At 38.7% G+C, this 11786-nt stretch overlaps 1 protein-coding gene across 1 annotated transcript in view; it reads left to right on the forward strand.

Annotated features, from left to right (window-relative positions):
* The window catches only part of galnt1 (UDP-N-acetyl-alpha-D-galactosamine:polypeptide N-acetylgalactosaminyltransferase 1), a 75836-nt gene that overhangs the window by 17849 nt on the left and 46201 nt on the right, over positions 1-11786 (forward strand). The window contains exon 2 of the mRNA XM_057341074.1: positions 8898-9006. The gene's annotated coding sequence lies outside the window, so the exon portion shown is untranslated. The remainder of the gene's footprint in view (positions 1-8897; positions 9007-11786) is intronic.

Consider the following 11786-nt stretch of genomic DNA (forward strand, 5'->3'; position numbering starts at 1 on the left):
CCCATTACAGTTATAAAAGCATTAAATGGTTAATAAGGACACTTGACTGGATTAGCATTGGCGCTAACAAATTAACACGCAAACAGGGACGTTTGTTTTAATGTAACCTTTAACTTAACATACAGTATGCTACAACATTCATAATGCAAACGAGAACAGAATTTGAAACTTACCGCTTGAACTTGTTAACTTAAATCCGGATGCTTCCTCGTTTCACCACAAAACTCTGTTCGTTTTCTTCGTGATATGACTTTAATTTGAAGTATTTCTGTGCGCATCTCTTGTGGATCGGAGCCGCGCTTATCCGCTCATCACGTCTTATTGCGTCTATAAAAAGTTTCCGACTGACAACCTGTCAGACAGAGCATCAGTACCCGGTTGACCCGGTACGTCGGTGGTACCGGGTCTTATGAAAATTAGGTACCGACAACTTTTTTATTTTTAGGTACCGACTTGGACCCGAAGTACCGGTACTTTTGACAACACTAGACCTAAGTAAAAGCAGCAAAAACAGTATAAAAGAAACAAATGCAATAAATAACAGAAATACCAAAGAAATGAGGATATGGTAAAAACTGGCCCGCACCCAGAGGTGGGTAGAGTAGCCAAAATCTTTACTCAAGTAAAAGTACAAGTAACTAGAGAAATTGTTACTCAAGTAAAAGTAAAAGTCACTATTTTAAAAATTACTTGAGTAAAAGTAAAAAAGTATGCAATGAAAAAACTACTCAAGTAGCTAGTTACTTAGTTACTTTGTATCTGATTATATAGGCCTACTACATAAAATTAATATTAACGCCAATATTTTAATATTACATTTTAATCAATATTTTTAATTATCATAAGCAGATATCTTTGCAATATATAGAGAGACTAAAGAATAGACAAACACAGAAGAGACGAGCATTTCTGTAAATTTCATCTAGTCCAGATGACAATGTAGTTTACACAACTTATTTAGAATAATAGACCATGTCAAACTAAAGCATGAACTAAACTCAGAGCATTTCCTAAGATGATCTAGAACATCTGCAGTGCTCTCTTAAATGAAATACACATTTTTGAACAAAGCTCATGTTTTCTCGTGTTGTGTCATGTGTGTGTTGTGAAACGCTCTTACTTGTAAACAAACAGTAAACAGTGAACCACACGCCCATCAACACGTTTTCTTCCTTCTGTTCTTCAAATGTATATTTCTGCAAGCCCACGTCTCTGTGTCTGACAGGTAACGCGCATGTTGCTGTGTCTGACGAACAGGTCGCGCGGGTGCCCGCATATGGCGGGCATTTATCATTGCTGGCAAACAATATGACACATTTGCAGTTTTGATTGTATAGATATAGATTAATATCCACTTCATCCAACGCTCTTTGTGTTCTGCGTGTTCTTAAGTTTCGCGCTACGAGGAGTGAGTAATCCTGCTTCAGGTGATTCAGATCGTGCTGCGAACTGAACAAATCATTTGAACTGATTCATTAGCCTATTCAAATGGTTTTGCCCATTGTTCAATTAATGCTTTCAAAAGAATCGACTCAAAAGAATCGATCACTCGGGAATGCCCGTAAAAAGAGACGACAACCTTGAAATAAACAACGCGTTTTAAAAAGCATATTTTAAAATGAAGGAACGAAGGAACGTCACGCAATGTAAGTTATGTAACGAAGTAAAAGTACAGATTTTCTATTAGAAATTTACTCAAGTAAGAGTAAAAGTACACACTTTTAATTTTACTTAAAAAGTACATATTCTCCAAAATGTTACTCAAGTAAATGTAACGAAGTAAATGTAGCGCGTTACTACCCACCTCTGCCCGCACCCTATTTTTACTTTTGGAATCTGGCCCTCAAAGAAAAGTAGTTGAAGACCCCTGCTTTAAAGGATAGTTCATCCAAAAATGAAAATTCTGTCATCAATTACACACCCTTAAGTTGTTGTTCTGCTGAACACAAAAGAAGATATATTTTAAAGACTTTGTAACCAAACAGTTCACTACCATAGTAAGAAAAACTACTACTATGGAAGTCAGTGGTGCCCCAGAATGGTTTGGTTTTCCACATTCTTCAGAATATCTTCTTTTGTGTTTAATAGAACAAAGAAACTTTTATACAAGTCTTGAACGAGTAAATGATGACAGAATTTTCATTTTTGTTCAGACTAGCCCTTTAATATTATATATATATGCCTTACCAATAGCTCGCAGCCGTGCATGAGCAAGTGTTACATTTTCTTCATAAATTGGAAAATCTAGTCGCTATTCACGAGAGCAGCGCAGCAGCGCTAATAAATGGCCTTGAATACTCTGTAGATCTCTTCTTTGTGCTTTGACAGAATTTTGGAAGGTCTACATAGCAGAACTGGAATTGCATGACAGAATTAAACCTCAGAGTTATTCAATCTTTTTTTTTTTACTAGTGCGCTTTAAACTCAAGGAGCTGAATGAGTCAACCGATTCAGCAACAAGGTGATTGATGTTCTGTCTGCGTCTAAAAATTAATCTGGCTTCTAATCTTCTAGATGTCAGTTATAATCCCAATCGCAATTCCAGTAAATCTTTCAGATTCAGATATTTTAATCCTGTGTCCTTTATGGGTGCTGTCTTCTAAAGAAACAACTCAATGCATGTGCTACTCACACAGTTTTTCGCTTGTTTTGAGCTGTGCTAGATGGCGACTAAGGTGATTACCGTGTCATTTACATTACATTAACTCATTTGAAAGAACAGTAAGTCATTTTGGATAAATCTGTCTGACAAAGTATAGTTGAGCTACTGCAGTCTGTGCTTGTTGTTCAGTCATAAATGGTTGACAAAAGGTTTTTTAACTGATGCAGTTTTGTGAAGCTTCCGAATGTTATAGCAGTAAGAGGTTTGTTGTTGGTTTATGATGGGATGTTGTAAGCGAGTTTATTACATCGGTTCAGAATGTGGCTTGCATGCCATGCATTTGAATGAAAAGCAATATTACGTTGGTTTAACGCACACACAAACCGCTATCCACAAACACGGCCTCTCCAGTCATAAACACAGATGCTTCGCATGTTTTAACAGTCTGTCCAAAGTACCGCATGACCGTTTTAGGAGCGGAGCCGGCGCCACAGACGTTTCTCATCCTCTCTAAGGCGTGGTGAAGGGCCAGATGGACACAGTCACTGGTTGCCTCAGATGACGTGCCTAATGTTCTGATGTTTTTACACACACACACACACACACGCACACACACGCACACACACACACACACACACACACACACACACACACACACACACACACACACACACACACACACACGCACACACACACACACACACATGATTGCAGGGCAGGCCCCGGGCTGTGTGTGGATTCATGCTCAGCTGTGAAAGACTACACTATGGTCCCTGTAACACTTCTGTGTCCTATGAAAGCAATCCAAGCAGGCTTCGTATTACTCTCGGCTGAGTGCCAGCACATTGCACAGCGCTGGTATTACACGCCATGTGCGTCTGTATGCTTCATAAAGCCCTCGTAAATTCTGCCATGTCACTACATTAGCAATTGCACTTATGTCATACCGCACTGACAGGTGGACTGTGATTTCCTTTCATACCTTGTCAGTTGGCCTTTTGGAGGTGTCGGGGAGAGAAAGTGCATAGTACAAAGAATTAAAATACTGTTTAGTGCCAATACAGTGCTTTCATTTTTCTAATGGAAAAAACGGATTATCCAGTCCTTAGTTGGATTGATGGTCTTAACTGGTTTAAACTGGTCTGCCAGTGTGTGCACTGCCGTTTCATCTTGGTTGTAAGCACGTTTTTCAGTTTAAGTAGCAGAATGTTGAGCTTTAATAAACTATGTGCACTGTTATTAGCATGAGACCTTGACATGTTACCGTGGCAACCACAGAGGGGTCCTTTGATCCCATTACGGTCTCCTTTAAAGAGTACATAACTAGGGATTTTTAAGGTCCTACTTTGGTCTATGGAGTGTCCAACAACAAGTTTATGTACATGGAAGGTGTAAAAACACTATTATTTCGTAATAATAGGTAGTTATTGACTGACTCTCAAATGATTCATTCCGCGATTCATCTGTCTAATCCCCTCCTTTCCGCTAGCCTAGTCTGATGTGATTGGTCAGATGGTCTAGTCTGCTGTGATTGGTCTACCGCGAATGAGGCTCACGAGCTACAGTGTTTGGGGGAGAAGAGTGAAGTTTTCGCAGGCAGTCCTGGCAAAACTTGGGGACTATATGTAGTGACGTAAATCCACGGCAGTTCGTGAATCGGACTAGGGACGACTCGTTTGCGTGATTCAGAGTCGACTCTCTTTTTTCAAAGCCAATAACTTTGTTATTCATTCACCTTCGGATTTACAATTTGGCAGACTGCTTACTTTCAAACACGGCAACATTACACACTGCATGAAATGTAATTTTCATGATCTTTATGTACTCTTTAACCCTTTTAAACCGGACGTGTCGTCACCGACACATTCTACCAAGCGGTATTCATTCTACCCTAATTCTGCAACCATTTGTGCTAGGGCTGTGCTGATAAACGATATCATATCGAATCGCGATAGAATGTATTTCAAAAACGATGATAAGCTATTGGCATTTTAACTCGATATGGATTAATCTTACAGTCTAACAGAACGCAGAAATAAACGCAACAACAGTCAGTCAGCGTGCAGCTTTTATCATGCGCGTCAAAGTACAAAGTCCATTTCATACTGCACTTGGCAAAGAAAACTCAACATGAGGAGGAAAACATTACTGGAAGCGGAAACAAAGGGGAAACTAACCTCGAGGTGTCATCACGCAGTTTATCAAGTGTCTTATTTTTTTCCGCAATCGCCGGTTAAACAAAACAAACTTGTGGTGCAATTGCAAGTGAGTTACTTCGAAACTCAAGCACAAACGTTTTTATATCCATCGTTAACATACCTGCTAACATGAGCTGGTGCATATGAAACAAACCAGCGCTGCCCTGTACAGATTAGAGATGTAATGAAGTGAGTTTGTGTGCACATTCAAATATTAAACATTGTATGTAAGATGCTTGCATGATTAAAGAAATGTACTACAGTTTATGTGAGAAGTCTTTTTGAAAGACTAAGGTTCACTGAATGCATTGAATGAATCCCACTACTGGAGCAAGACATTATTGCAGTGTTATGTATGTGCGCAGGTGATGAGCCAATAGCGTTCGAATGTACACAGTAACGGAGCCCTTTCATTGGTTGAATGTACTGAATGAACACTCCCTTTACTTAACGAGTCAATTGAGTCAAAATGAGACTGAATGAACTGGTACATGTTGTTTATGGCCTAATATCCTCTGTGCATTAATTTAATTGAATTTTAACTGGTTAAAGGTTAACTTTTGTTAATAAACTGTATTTAAAATAGATTCTTTTAAATACAGCTTTTTAATTAAATATATATCGAAATAAATATTGTTATTGATCAATATAGGAAAAAACTATCGAGTTTACTTTTTTGCCATATCGCCCAGCCCTAATTTGTGCTATCAAAAAAATTTGGATTGCTCCTAAAAGTAGACAAACTGTGCTTTTTGACCATATATGGTATATTACGGTAATGTCTTGCATTCTGTCAGCCAATCGCTGCTGTATTTGTGGAGAGCGTCAGGAGGCGAATATGAACAGGTAGTTACGGAGCTGCTGTTTTCATGGAGCGCTCTAATAAAATTAGCAAACAAAACATGGCAAAAAGGAGATACACAACAGATGAGGCGATTGCGATGATTTTTGACAATGAAACGTGTGATGTGGGCCTGTGCTTGCAATTAGACAGGAACTGCTTCAGACACCACCACATTTGAGTGAATAGTGCAAAAAAAAATACACCTGGAGAACTGGGGTATAAAAGGCTCGTGAATGAAAACTATGTACATGAGTGACACTAAAAAGACTTTTATGCATGAACTACAGTATATTTTTCAAGTCTGAAGTGCTAGATTCTTTCGTTCTTTAGATTTTTGAGAATTTCTAAATAAAAATCAGTAAGATTATTTCCATTTTTTTATTTTTGTCTATTTAAATTGTATTTACAAACTCGCAACACACAGTAATGTTCAATAACCTTAATTTATTTAAAGACATTTTTTTTCTGAAAAAAATTATACCTTGCACATGATGATGGCACATTGTGTTAATTTGACAGTCAAATGTGTGAAAACAGCCTATTTTTGCTTCAGGTTCTAAAGGGTTAAAGCCTGTGATTGACAGGTGTCATTGTGACTGATTGTACTTTGTAATTCTTTGTTTAGGTTCATTTTCTCTAAAGGAGTAGTTCACCCAAAAATTAGTAAATTCTGTCATCATTTACTAACCCCCTCTTGTCATTTCTAACCCCAGTGTGACTTTCTTCTGCATGTTGGTAACCGAACAACAATGGCTCATACAGGGCATCATTGACACTGTAGGAAAAGGAGATTTTTTTCCAGGAACTATGCAAAGTTTGCCATTTCCTTATGGTTTGAGTTGATGATTGTACAGATGATCTGATCCATTAGCAGGAAGTCAATGTCAAGCTGTGAAGTGGAACAGAGGCTGCTTCCTGCCACATTGCCCTGATGGCGTCAAACCTGAGCGTATGATGGCGTGTTCGCAGATAGAGAATTTGTGTATTGTAATGCATCCCATTAGGAGCTTGCCAGAGAGAGAAAAAAAGGAATATGTTATTCAAGAGTATTGCATTTCTGTCTTCTCATTGGCACGCATGAGGGAGAGGGGACTAGGTGCATTGACTTCTCGACAGAGCCAAGTAATTTATGTTCCTCCAAGCAGCGATTCATAGAAAGCATCACGCTTTAAATCCCTTTCAAAGCTATTGAGTAGATTAATATCTGAATTGCTCCACCGACATGAGCCATAGAAAAACAATCCATTCATTCTCTTTTCAACATCGTGAAACACTGTAGAATAGGAACTTAATTTCTCGACTCTTAAAACTAGTTTGGTGCCCAGTAGTTTAATTTCTATAGTTTTGCCTGGTTTTAAATGACAGCTTCCCATTTACACTAAAGAAAGTCAAGATGACAAGTTATGTTTGATGCTTGCAGTGCCAACGTCATGGGTTCGATTCATAAAATAACAGACATTCGATACAAGATATTGCTTGAATGCACAAACAATAAGTCACTTTTGATAAAAGCATCTACAGCAAAACGTAATGTTGTTTTAAGTGTGTGTGAGAATAAAATTGTAAGAGAGTAAAGCTGAGAGTCGGCTCAACTGAGAAGTTCAGCTCTCACAGGGTGATAAACTATTGAAGAGGGAAGAACAATTGCTTTTATGGTCAGCGTGAAGCAGGAGACTTGCTGAATTGATCTTTATTGAGGAACACAATCAGCTGTGTGTGCATGTATGTGTTTACAAGTGGGATAATAGAAGTGCCTTTGTGTGTGTTTGTTGTGTGTAATGTAGACAAGCAATGGGCAAATGCAGTGTTATGGATAGGACATTTTTTGTAAAAAATTTGAAATATAAATTCTCTGAGAATGTATTTATTGCCAATATATTGAATTATTTGTTTTGATTTTACTAAACCCCTGTTGATAGTGTCAGAAAAATATCTGAGCACGTTTTCTATTTTAAAAGAGAGAAAACTTCAAACGTTATGGATCATGTGACAAATACGTTTTTGTGAGACAAAATACGTTGTTGGATTTCTATGAATTAAAATGTACAAACCAAATACGAAATGGAGAAGGGGTGGCTCTTCATAGACCACACATTAGTACTTTTATTTTCATTTTCATGTGCTCATTTAAAAGGAATATCGACTCTTATGGATGTGACACTTCACTTATCTGACTATAGAAAACTATATGCTTTAAAAACTAAAAAAGTGCTTAAAATTTTTAAAAGAGACCTCCCTCGCATGGGTATTAAACCACCAAATATTGACATCTGACCTATCAGTACGGTGAAAACCATTTTTGCATCTTAAGGGGTTGACATTTGCCTGGAATTTGCCTGAAATGTGTTTGCTGTTCACCTGCTTTGCAACAATTCAACATAGTGAAAAATGCTATAGAAATACATTTAAATTTAATTTTTAATGAATGTCTCATGCACACAAACATACACACACTCTAGGGTTATATGTGATGTGTGTTGTTGGGTGGCCTGTGGAATGGCCTGTACAGTTTGAGGGATAAGAAAAGTGCTTTTGATGAAGTGTGTCGGCTGGGCGACTGTCACTTCAGTGTGTCAAACCTCCCCTGATAGAGATGTTGGGCTGTATGCTGATATTTTATTCATCTGGGCTTGAAATGCGGTACGCCTGAGCTGCGTGTTTTTGGAGGATAACCGATTCTGACTACATCATCTCTACCAACACACACACCTCACTTGAGAATGCAGGAGAGGCTAAAAATTAGGAAACAAACTGAATATATTTGGTTTAGAAGCGCAACGTCTGGGAAATCTGTCTGGAACTGCAATGATCTTATAGTCTTTTGTGATTATGATTTTTCGGTGCAGGCGAATGTTTTTGCACGCAGGCTAATTCTTTATTATGGAGTGATTATTAAATTTCCCTTGAGTATGGGAGTTAATCGCTAGTTTTAGTGGTCATTTCTTCTAAGACCCTTTAAAATTTAAATATGGGACGTTTGGGTCACACTGGTTTGAATCTGTTTTGTGCCATATCCCGAAGCTATATGGTCATTTCCTTTTCTGTCACTCTACTTGTATCTTTCTAATAAAAGACCACTGATCATTATCCATATATCCAAATATGCTTGTACTGTATATTGGTCTATCACAATATTCTGTCTATATACAATAAATTCTGTCATCACTATATGCGTATATTGAGTTGTGTTACTGCTGTGCACAAGCACACCCTGGTTGATATCTTTAACAGATGATGTTTTTGTGTATTGCAGAGAGCATGCGCGAGTAAACGGTTTCTGTGGCGGGACCTCAAGCTCCTCCACTCTGCAGGAGTCCCTGTGCTGTAGGACACGAGACCCTCACCCACACTCAGTTCAGCAGGTATGCTGGGAAAACACAGCAGACAGTCATTCTGGCTGTTATGCTTAGCGTAAATCAGCGTCAGCTCAATTTTACTCACAACACATGATTAATTCAGCGTGACAATGATGCAGACATTTTTTGTGTCTGAAGGGAAGAATTCTAATAGTGTTGGAAGTAACGCATTACAGAAGTAACGATATTACCCCCTATTAGATTAGAACGATATTCCCCCCCAAAATTATTTTTGTATAATTTACCAACACATTCCATTCCCAGAAAAAACAAATCTGTGATTAAAATACTATGATTGTAATACTATTTCCTGTTACTAAATTCCGATGGTTGAAATGAATGCAACGGGTTCTACAAAGGAATAGAAACAAAACGAAAGTAGAAAGAGGTTCTGCGTTTTACCCTGTCATTTGGCTATAGGTTGCATTATAGTGGGCTCTACCTCTACCATAATTCACCAGATGGCCGTTTGTCTACTTTTGCGATTCTGACAGCGATTGTTAGTTAAATTGTGCCATGATCCTTCTCTGCGCCTCTTATATTTGAGGCTCCATATATTTCACTCGGGTACTTATACGCGTCTGAAAACGCCGAATGTGGGCGCTCGACAACACATTGATTTACAACACATTGTTTGCCTTGATACAGAATTTCCGCCTAAGTATTGTCAAACTAGTATTAGTTTCGCAGATAGTTTGTTTATGTGTGCTATGATTGGCCAGTTAACCAGTGTGTAGTGATCGGGCGAATACTGCAAGCGTGTGATGGAAATGTACCGCCTCTTACCATATTTGGAACATCAGGTTCCAAAGCAATTGTACTGACAGGTATGCCCACCTTACTTGCGTATACATTTGGGCGGTCTTACTGAGCGTTCCCACCAAACGCGACTTGCGCAAATGAATCGCGCTGTTCGCGCATAGTTGGATGCTTGAACATTTTGAGTTTACTCGCTTCATTCGCGCGTGAAATTCACTTCACAACAGACGCGAATTCGCGTCATGGGAGGGGCTTCTGCCAGGCGGCTCCAGTCTCGTATATATACTGTATAGCTCAAATTGAGTAAAGATCGTTTTTTACAATTTACCAGATTGTCCGACCTCCTCACTCACTTTCTTCCAAGAAAGATCCTTTTTATTCCTGTTTCGATAAAAGTAAGATGTATCGTACAGCTCCGGGTATTCACAGCAACGATGATTTTGTCCTCCATTGTTGTTTCGGATTTCTGCCTCCGCTTGCTACGTCATAATCACGTCACTACTAGAGCTAGCTCCTGATTGGTTAACGCAGCGTGAATTTTCGCCAAAGTTCAGATTATTCAACTCACGCGTTACGCGCGTCAAACGCTCAATTCGCGCCGCAGGATGTCCCATCGCGTCATTGCATTGACTTAACATGTAAATCACTTGCGCTTAACGCTTCATTCGCGTTTGGTGGGAACGCAGCTTGAGTCACATCATACCACAAACTGATGTAGATTTGTGGGGGTGTGGTTATACAAGGCGTTTCAGGCAGGTCTGGGTGAGCATCGCTTTTAGATAGAATGCATCCTTTGTTCCAACACTTTACTTTTTGCAGTTTTACGTGTCTAATACATGCATGGGCAACTTATAACACACCAAAGACACATATAAACACGTATTTGCGCCATATGACCCCTTTAATTCCTACATTGTTTTTAGGCATTGTAGACAGACATACGGTTGTAGCCTACAGGTATTTGCAGATTGGTTGATGCGGTATTTGTTCCGCCCCTCTTGCGCTGAGATTGGATGGCCGAGTAAAAAGTGACATTGATGAGCACAATCATTATGCATTAACACATCGCCCTCCACTGGCTGTACAATGAGCAGCAATAAACTATATTTTAGAACGCATACACTGCTGAAAAAGCGATAGAAACCACCACATAAATTCTACTGGATTTAATGGTTATGATGGGAATTTTATTGGTTGTAACAAACAAAAGTCTCTACTGGTATGTGTTGGGTTCTGTTGACGAGACCATTAAATCATACTCAAATAATGTCAAAAACACTACAAAAAAGGTATTTAATAAAACCTAATGGATTCCAATGGAACCATTGGATTTTTTAATCGATTGACAGCCCTAATTTTAATATAACTAATTACTTTTAAATGACAGTAACTGGTAATATATAATTTATTATATTTTGGAGGTAACTTGCCCAACACTGGTGGTCGTAACACATTGTAAAAGGATTTTCCTCACGGTTTGCTCCTGTAATGTGAGAAATTAATTTTACATTGTGGAAAGCATGTTTTTTGTAAAGTATGGAATAATGTGTGTGCTAAAAATACAGCGTTTTGTCCTCACGCACTGTAAATGAGCGCAATGTCAGTCACACTCCTAACTCCTAAATTGACGGTAATGCATATTGATCGGGCTAATGCCACAAAATGGCAGAATGATGGTGAATTGAAGTATTTAATTTTACTTGCTGTTACAGCCTGGCTTTGCATTGGTAATCAATTCGTGTTTGTTTTCTGCTTTGAGTGCAGTTTTTGCCGCACACCTTCCTCCATCTCCCTGTCTGTTTTTGCTCTGTTCTGTTGTGTGTGTGTGTGTGTGTGTGTTGTGCTAGTTTGAAAGACGTTGTGCTTGAGGCATGCAATCATCTGTGAGAGGAAGAGAAAGTTACATACACAAGCTGGGGGGGTAATTTTACCTCATGCTACATGTGACCATTTTCTTTATATTTAAAGGTGTGATGAACTGGGCTTGTTTACTGTTTTATACTGTAGTATGAGGTCTACTTATGACG

The sequence above is a fragment of the Triplophysa rosa genome, linkage group LG8 (assembly GCF_024868665.1).
Source record: "Triplophysa rosa linkage group LG8, Trosa_1v2, whole genome shotgun sequence".
NCBI classification, from domain to species: Eukaryota; Metazoa; Chordata; class Actinopteri; order Cypriniformes; family Nemacheilidae; genus Triplophysa; species Triplophysa rosa.